Here is an 8,798-nt window from a genome sequence, read left to right as displayed (position 1 = left end):
AATGTGCCAAGCCATATATATAGAAACCACTTGTTGTCATTGCATGAACACTTATTTCTTATTTCTCTTCACAACATGCTTGACATTCACTAGTATTTGCTTTTTGTTTGATTCTATATCACATTAGCTAATAACAATAACTGATTTGCAAATAATTCCCTGCTCATGACAACTTCAATAATATCGTTAGTCCTTTAATCATGTTGTCATTCAACTCACCAAAACCCATTAGGGCCTAGATGCACTTACAATCTCCCTCTTTTTGGTGATTAATGACAACCCTGATTAAAACTTACAAATGAATCCATTAAAAGCTTTTTAAATTCTCAGATATATCATGAGCTCCCCCTAAATATGTGCTTTGAATTGAATTCAACAATTAAGGTCTCAAATGCCAATTGCACATATTTAAACAAATAGGAGCTCCTCCTATATCTTAGAATTCATGGGGTGCAACAGTGTATGTGTGTCTGAAAATATATTACACGTGATGCATATGACAAGATAAAACATTTCAGCATAAAGAAGAGAAACATGACTCTGTCTGGTGCCGACCGGTCAGACCGGTCTGCCTCAGACAGCCAGTCAAAAACATCACTTCAACATTCAAATGACATCACACTATCACAAGTTCACTTAGATAATTTTAAAAGGTTCATAACACATAGTAGCACTCATTACAAGCCCCAAGTCCACAAATGAAATTAAAGTACCAATTATTACAGTTTTAGAGTACAGAAATGGTGACCGGTCAGACCGGTCCAACTGACCGGTCAGACCAGTCCTGCTAAAACAGACACACTCTGAACTGAGATTTTCTTCCACTCTTATCCTTCTCTCCTGTGCCAAGCTAAAGCTTTAATCCATGTTCTTCTCCCCCTTTGTCATCTATCACCATAAAGGCCCTGGGAGAAGTAGCTTGGCGCCAATCACTGTCCATTTCCCCCATTGCCAGTGGCATCTGAGGGGGTCCGATCACCCCAATCATGCATACCTATCCAGAGGTTTGAGGTCAGATAAGAATTTTTAGGTAGAGTTGTGGCCTCAAGTGAAGTGATAGCAGTGTCTAGCGAAGGATTTAAGGAAGTCACAATGCTTGACATACCAGGATGAGATCCAAAAATGGCGGCAGCTGTGGATTGAGCAATGATCTCTGCTGCTGAGGGACGAGAGGCTTCTGATTGAGATGTGTGCAGAGGTGCCATGGTGAAAGTCCCTGGAGCTCCAAAAGTATCAAATCCATAAATTGGAGGAGGAGGTGGGAATGGAGCTGATTCGGAGGGTCCTGCTGCTCCATAAGACGTGAATGACCCAAAGACCCCTTCTCCAGGTGCAGGAGTAGAAGATGTAGCCCCAACATATGGATAAAAGTAGTGTCCATACTCCTCAAAATATCCAGCGTTCATATAGCCCTGCATCCTTGCATCTACTGAGTGAATCTCAGCCTCTGGAGGTGAAGGAGAGATGGGTGAGCGAGGAGGCTGAAGGTTCATAGCATTGTGCATCATCTTGATGGAATCTCTTTCTTTCTTGCTAGCTTTCCACTACCTCTGTTGCTCAACCTCTATGTATCTCTGGCTCTTACACATTCCAACCAACAAATTTATAAGCTTCTTAATGGGAGCGGATGAACTGCGCCTGTGACTGTGCTGTTCAGGCCTAGATCGGTCAGACCGGTCCTGGTGACCGGTCAGACCGGTCGCCCCCTGAGCAGCACCATGCTGATGTGGCTACTGCTGTTCTTCTCCCTCTTCCTCAATCTCATGCTCTTCTTGTTCTGGTGGTTCTGGAGATGGTGTTCTGGGGTTCTTGCTCACGGAAGGCCTCAATGGTTTGTGTTTCACATCATTTGGGAATCTAGTTCCCGTCACCTTCTTGATCATGTACATTATATAGGGGCTATAGTTGCAGATCTTCTGAGGATTTTCAGAAAGGTTATTGATCTCTTGCCAAATAAAGTCACCCACACTGAACTGTGGTGCCCCAGGCCTCATGGCTACCATCAAATTCCTCTGAAAGAGTGTCACATCTGACGTGTTGCCATCTCTAGGTGTCAGTCTTTCTAAACAACCTGTTCAGCACTGCATAATATGTGTACAGACCAGACAACTTGCCCCAACTACCTCTCATGTTCCTAGGATACATGAAATGCATCTCCTTTGTCTCTAGAACACCAACATCATGAAGCTTTGGAAGTTCTGCATCTGCATTCCCCAAGCGAAAAAGACTAACAAAGTCTGGAAAGGATATCTGATATCTCTCTTTCTCAGTCATCCAGAACATAGTCCTCTCACCATCATGATATCCAAAGAAGACTGTGGCATAGAACTGAGCAATGATTTCTTTGTTCCGGCTGTGCTTGAAACCTATGAGTGTCTTTATCCTCTTGTTTGCACACTCGGCCATCACTTCATTGAATATGGCATTGTTCTTCCTGGCCATATACTCCCAATCCACATATTGTGCCTCATGAGTGATTTTGGACTTCTTTAGAATGATAGTGGTATAGAAGTCCTGCTGAAATGTGCTCCAGAATCTGTGATCTCTGGCACTCCTAGCCTCAGCATAAGGATTCTCACTCCTCAGCCTCTTGACTATCTCAGTCAAACCATCCCCAAAGTAGTTTGTCGGTGCACGACCAAAGGGATATCTTGGCTTGGTAATGATAGGTGCATCACCACCTGCCTCATCATCATCATCATCACTTTCTTCCTCCTCTTCCTCAACATCATCACTGCTCTCCTGCTGTACTGGGCCTTTCCCTGCCCTGTGCTCCACCCTATAGGTCTCATCTTCCACTTCATCATCACTAGAGGAACTCCCATCACTTTCCTCAATTATATCATCAACTGCTGACCTTTTTCTTGACCTCAATTGTCTACCACTGACCACATTTAGCTGGCTTGAGCCACCCTCAACATCATCAGCCATGTGAACATCTGATGGATCATGTTGACGCTTGCTCCTTTTCTCACGGTGGCCAGACATTTTGCTCCTGATCCTAGGTCAAAAAAAAAATTGGCAACAGATGTATAAGGACACAAGAAAAGAATTGGGTTTAGTTAAGAATCGATAGAATCAACACATGAAGCAATTGCATCTGTTCTGGTCAGACCGGTTGCCTCCAGAACAGAGCCAATGGTCAGACCGGTCCGCCGACCAAGTTTTGCAGCTCGCCGAAAGCTGCCCCGCCACCCTCCTTGGCCGCGTGCTGGCCCCGCCGCCCACCGCCCCTCCTCCCGCCTCGCTCGCGCGCTGCACGGCCGCCTGAGCTCCGCCGCCCTCCTCGACCGTGCGCCGCCTGCTCCCCGCCTCCGCCGCATGCCGGCCCCGCGGCCCCGTCGCCCGCGTGCCGCCCGGTCGCTGGCCCTCTCGGCCACGCGCAGCCCGCCTCGGCCGTATCTGCCCCTCGGCCATGCCCCGGCGACGTGGCTCCGCGGCGGCCGCCACCACACCTCCCTCCTTGTCCAGATCCACTCTGGAGCTGATGACCGCGCAGGGCAGGGCGGTGTCGGCCGGCGCCATGGCCGCGCTCGCGGGCCTGCTGCTGGGCTCCCCAGCCACCGCCGCCGTAGACGACGACCTCGTCCTGGACGCCTTCGTGGCGAGCTCGGAGCTGGTGACCCGGCTCGTGGACTTCCTCGGCGAGTCGGCGTCACGGTCCGCCAAGGAGCACTGCGCGGAGATCTGCGAGGTAGGTGGTGGTCGGGCGGCCGTGGCGCGGTGGCAGCTAGGCGGGCGCAGTGGCCTGACGGCGGCCAGGCGAGCGCGGTGGCCGCGGGATCTGGCGTGGCAGCCTCCGGCCAGGGTCGGGCTCCGGCCCGGCGGACTCCGGCCGGCGCAGGCTCCGGCCAGGCACGAGCTCCGGCTGGCGCGAGCTCCGGCCGGGGGCGACCACAGGCTGGACAGCGGAGGGCGGGCGTGGAGGGCGACGACATCGGGCGGGCACGCGGCGGCGGCTCCCTACCGCCCGACAGCCCGGATCTCCACCGCCGGCCGCTCCTCCGGCAGAGATACGCCGCTCGGCCCCCTCGACCGTGGCGTCAGCTGTTCCTATGGTTCAGTTCCACCGGCCAAGCACGTGGTCGCGCGGGATCTCGAGCATCACCTAGCTCTGCCGCCGTCCCGTCGCACTGCCGTCGGCGATGGATGCCGCCGAGGCGTTGGTCCTCGGCCTGTAGCGGTCCTCGGTGGCGACCTCCGACCTCCTCTGCTTCACTGCTCGCGCGCACGCCGCCGAGTCCATTTTGGCACTGACGAGTGGGCTCCATTTGATAGGAGAAAAGTAGGGACTCTGGTATGGGATGTACCACTGGAGTTGGAAACAAAATTTGACTCTCAAAAAATAGAAATCAGCTCCTAAATGTAAAAATAGAGGCTTCAAATAGGATCCACGGCTGGAGATGCTCTTACAGTAGTTGTGGCAATAGAGAACTGAAACTTGTTCATGTGCAAAACCAGCATGTATTCCATCATGCATGCCTTCACTTTTCCCTGTGCAAAATCTGCAGCTAGCTTATAATCATTTCCATGCCATGTTAATCCCCCTGTCAATACTGTTTCCTCGCTCGGCTCTTAATCAGAATTGAAGTTGTTTGAAGGGGATCCACGACGCACTCGCAGTCACACCGTGAAAAATACTACTAGCTAGAAAAATCGCTCGCCGAGCAATGGACGCGGTGGCACACGTCCTCGTGTTCCCGTGGCCGCTGCAGGGCCACATCAACTGCATGCTCCACCTCGCCACCGCCCTCCTCGACACCGGCGTCCGCGTAACCTTCCTCCACACCTAGCACAACCTCCGCCGCGTCGCCGCGGCGTCTCTGCCGCCGCGCCTCGCCCTGCTGTCCGTCCCCGACGGTCTCCCCGACGACCACCCCCGCTCGGTGCGCAGCCTCAGGGAGCTCTCGGAGTCCATGTTCACAACGGCCAGTGCCGCGTACCGCGCCCTGCTCCTGTCGCTGCGGTCCGGCGCCGCGCCGCTGACATGCGTTGTCGCCGACGGCATCATGCCGTTCGCCGTCGACATCGCCGAGGAGCTCGGCATCCCGGCGCTCTCCTTCCGCACGGCCAGCGCGTGCAGCTTCCTGGCGTACCTGTCCGTGCCAAGGCTTGTCGAGCTCCACGAGGTCCCCTTCCCCGCCGACGACCCCGTGCGCGGCGTCCCCGGGATGGAGGGCTTCCTGCGGCGGCGGGATCTTCCTCGCGCAGTCGCCCGCGCCGAGGACGGCGTCTTCGACCCCATGCTGCTGACCCACGCCGAGGGCATCGCCCAGGCCGGCAAGGCGCGGGCGCTCATCCTCAACACCGCCGCGTCCATGGAGGGTCCGGCGCTCTCGCGCATCGCGCCGCGCATGCGCGACGTCTTCGCCATCGGCCCCCTCCACACCACCAGGTCCGCCGGGGTCGGTAGCCTGTGGCGCGAGGACGACGGCTGCCTGGCGTGGCTCGATGGCCACGGGGACCGCTCCGTCGTGTACGTCAGCCTGGGGAGCCTCGCCGTCATCTCGCACGAGCAGTTCGCCGAGTTCCTGTCCGGCCTCGTCGCCAGCAGGTACGCCTTCCTCTGGGTGCTCCGGCCGGACATGGTGCAGGCGACAAGCGCTGCCGCGCTCCAGGAGGCCGTCGAGGCGGCCGCCGGAGGCGACAGGCGCGGGCGGGCGCGCGTCGTGGAGTGGGCGCCGCAGGGCGCCGTGCTGCGGCACCGCGCGGTGGGGTGTTTCCTGACGCACGCCGGGTGGAACTCCACGCTGGAGGCCGCCGTCGAGGGCGTGCCCATGGTGTGCTGGCCGTTCTTCGCCGACCAGCAGATCAACAGCCGCTTCGTGGGCGCCGTGTGGAGGACGGGCCTGGACATGAAGGACGTGTGCGACAGGGCTACGGTGGAGAGGACGGTGAGGGTGGCCATGGAGTCCGGCGAACTGAAGGGCAGGGCGGAAGCCATGGCGCAGCAGCTGAGGCTGGACGTTGCTGAGAGTGGCTCGTCGTCGTCCGACATAGAGAGGCTCGTCGGCTTCATCAAGGAGCTCAGCGCCATGTCCTGCCAGGCCTAGAATCGAGTAGTATTGGGCAGATGAGCACATTTTTTTCTTCATGTCTGTAGCTTTTCCTTATACTACACGAGATCATTGCGCCGTTTTCTCTCTACATGAAGTCTGTAACTTTTCCCTATTCCTCGGTTCACCAAAGTTACTCAATAAAATCTTGTTAATTATATATTTCTCCTCCTGAGCCATATATTGTTTCCTTCGCATTCGAGCATTTTAGGTCCATGTCTCTACAATTATTCTTAAAAGCAACAACATGTGGTCACTACCAGAATCCGAGGCTATGCCGTGTACCTTGGTGTTTGCTGAGTGCCAAATATCGGGCACTCGATAAAGAAGCCTTTGGTCGGGTGCCAATCCAAAAGCACTCGGCAAAACCACGGCACACGGCATATCACCTCTTGCCGAGTGCTGGCACTCAGCAAAGGCGAGGCACTCGGCATGCACTCTCTTTGTCGAGTGCATAAGGACCCGCACATGGCAAAGACGGCGCATGTGCCCGCCAAACGCGTTTTTGTGTCCTGCTGGTGTTGGGATCTCAGCTTTTTAGACACCCAAACAGGGAGCATGAACAGTATGAAAGCAGCGATGTAGGTAGGTACTTAATTCTCCAGCAATAACCAAACAATTCAACCCTTTACACTATGGAGAGAGGGGGCTATTTATACCCCTAGCCCTCGGCCAGGTTTCCCCAAATTGCCCCCTTCCAACTCATTTACAGCTCACTTACAGCCGGTTTCAAGGTAAAATTACAGGGTGAGAGGTGTACAAATCCGACCTCACGCATTCACGTTTTACACGCACGCCTACACCAGCCGAAGGGCTTCAAGTCCTTCGGGGTACTTCTGAGGTCGCACCCCCGAATGCTCTGTCTTCAAGCGATCAGCCGTCACCTTCGGCCTCACGAAGATGGGATCCTTCGTTTGTCGGCGGCGAAGGTCTTGATCTTTAAGCTTCTGCCTCTGAGTAGCCACTTGTCACCTTCGGCCTGCCGACGGTGCGATCGACTGTCTCCTTCGGTCTCCCGAAGGTGACTCCTTCAAAGCTCCATAGGTTGCGGGCCTCAGGCTTGTGCTCCTGAGTGTTCGGCCCTCACCTTCGGTCCCGAAGGTGAGCTTCTCGGTCCCCGGTGTCTCTGTTGGCACAGAGCACCCTTCGTGCGCGCTTGTTACTCGATACCGGAGCCTTGCTGACAGGTTAGGAGATGTTTTCGAGGTTGGGATTATCCTCCAGGCGCATTCCCGACGGTTCAATCCCCAACAGTAGCCCCTCGAGGGCGAGATCCGAAGCCGACGGTCCGAACCCGCGTTAATGAAGAAGATTGCGCGTAACCTTCGGGAAGCTCCCGATGAAAAACGTCTCCCGAACCGTCGGCTGTAACTGTCGGTTTTGGTGGTGTACGTGTCAGGCTCCGATTGCGCCACTTGGGTGGCCGTCTCCTCGATTTTACCATTGGTACTGTTTTTTTTCCCTCGCCTATATAAGCGGAGGGGGGGGGGGGGGGTAAATCCTGTGCCCTCTCGAGCTTTTTTTTATACCTTCGACGCTTCATTATAAAGCGCTTCTTCCGAAGGTTCCGCTTTCGTGCGTGATCAAGCCGCTTGTTTTTCTCGGTGTAAGAGGATTAGTGGTTCATGGCTCGCACTAAGCAAATAGCGAGGTTGATCGAAGGTTCGTTTGAACCCTTTTTCCTAATTTGCCTTTCTTCGTTTTGGTGTAGATATGGTATTCATTAAGAGGGCGGTTCTTCGTGCAGACTCTGGTCCTGCTCCCGAAGGAGAGACGAGTGCTTCATAGCCGCCTCAGCAGCAGCAGTCCAGCGAGAGCCTTTCGGCGGTGTCCGCGGACGTTTCGGAACTGATGGCTCCGGAGAAACGTAAGACTCTGCTTTTCAAGCCATCTGTCGTTTCTCAGAGCATGATAGACTTCTACATTTCGAAAGGCTATTTCACTGAAGGTGTTTGTTGTCCTCCAGGGGCGGAAGTGATTCCTGTACCGGAGACCGGCGAGGTTGTGGTTTTTAAGGATTTTTTTACTGCGGGGCTTAGACTTCCGATGGATCCACTTGTGCCGAAGCTTTTGGAGCCATTCAACGTGAAGCTAAACCACTTCACCCCGAACGGGATTGTTGCTTTGGCCAAGTTTTTGTGGGTGGTGCGGACCTTCGGAGGAGAAGTGTCCGTGGATGCCTTTTGTAGGCTTTTTCAGCTGCATTGCCAGCCTCGCAAGGTGTATGTGGATGAGGACGCTGAGATTAGCGAGGTTCAGAACGGTTGTTGCACCTTCGTTCCTCGTAAGCCGAACAAGAGAATTGGCCTAGAGAAGGTTATGCTTTCGACAGCTTATAAGAACAAGTGAGAGGGGAACTGGTTGGGATACTGGTTTTACGCGAAGATTGGCTTTCCTGATCCCGAAGGTTCTGACGAGGAGAAGTATCTGTTGGCTTTGGACATCGAGATGTTCTAACACGTCTATCAGCCTACCTTCAGCAAGCGTGGGCCGGGTTACAAATCATGCCTGGAGGCCTTCATGACGGCTTGCCAAATTTGTGGCGGTAGGGATGTGGTGGAGGAGTTTTTGGCTGCGAAGGTTTGGCCTTTGTCTGCTGGTTGGTCTCTGTTGAGGTTCGAGCATAAGCATTTTGCTGGCTTGATGTATGACGTGACGTCTCCTGTTTTTGGGCTTCGGAGACCCGAAGGTTGCAGCGACGAAGTTATAGTGGCTGAGCTGGAGCGGCAGGCTGCGGAGATA

At 54.3% G+C, this 8,798-nt stretch overlaps 1 pseudogene; it reads left to right on the top strand.

Annotated features, from left to right (window-relative positions):
* The first annotated feature begins 4,638 nt into the window (after nt 1–4,638).
* On the top strand, nt 4,639–6,136 carry LOC120666753 (annotated as a pseudogene).
* Nucleotides 6,137–8,798: the final 2,662 nt, after the last annotated feature.

Source organism: Panicum virgatum, chromosome 3N, assembly GCF_016808335.1.
Source record: "Panicum virgatum strain AP13 chromosome 3N, P.virgatum_v5, whole genome shotgun sequence".
NCBI lineage: Eukaryota > Viridiplantae > Streptophyta > Magnoliopsida > Poales > Poaceae > Panicum > Panicum virgatum.
Note: the sequence above shows the minus strand (reverse complement) of the source record. Positions and strands in the feature narration are given on the sequence as shown.